The following is a 306-nucleotide window of genomic DNA, read 5'->3' on the forward strand; positions in this document are numbered from 1 at the left end:
AAACCAACATCCAACTGACAGCTCTGCAGGTGGTGCATGGCAGGGTGAGCAATGCAGGGGCTGTCCCAGCCTGTTGGGCAGTGTTGGGCAGGAAGCAGTACCTAGCCTGTATTTGCTGATCAGTGTGTGGTGCCTGTCAATGCCACCAAGAACCCTGTCTCACCCTGCACATTAATCTCAGGGAGGAAGTGTGGCAAGATGCTCAGTTTGGCCACGCCTCAGCAGATGCTTGCCGACGTGGCAGGAGCAAAGTTTGCACTGGGACATCTCTTGGGAGCAAATGAATCTTTGATGAGTTGTTGTTTT

Source organism: Mesitornis unicolor, unplaced genomic scaffold (genome assembly GCF_000695765.1).
Source record: "Mesitornis unicolor isolate BGI_N332 unplaced genomic scaffold, ASM69576v1 scaffold23495, whole genome shotgun sequence".
Classification (NCBI taxonomy): domain Eukaryota; kingdom Metazoa; phylum Chordata; class Aves; order Mesitornithiformes; family Mesitornithidae; genus Mesitornis; species Mesitornis unicolor.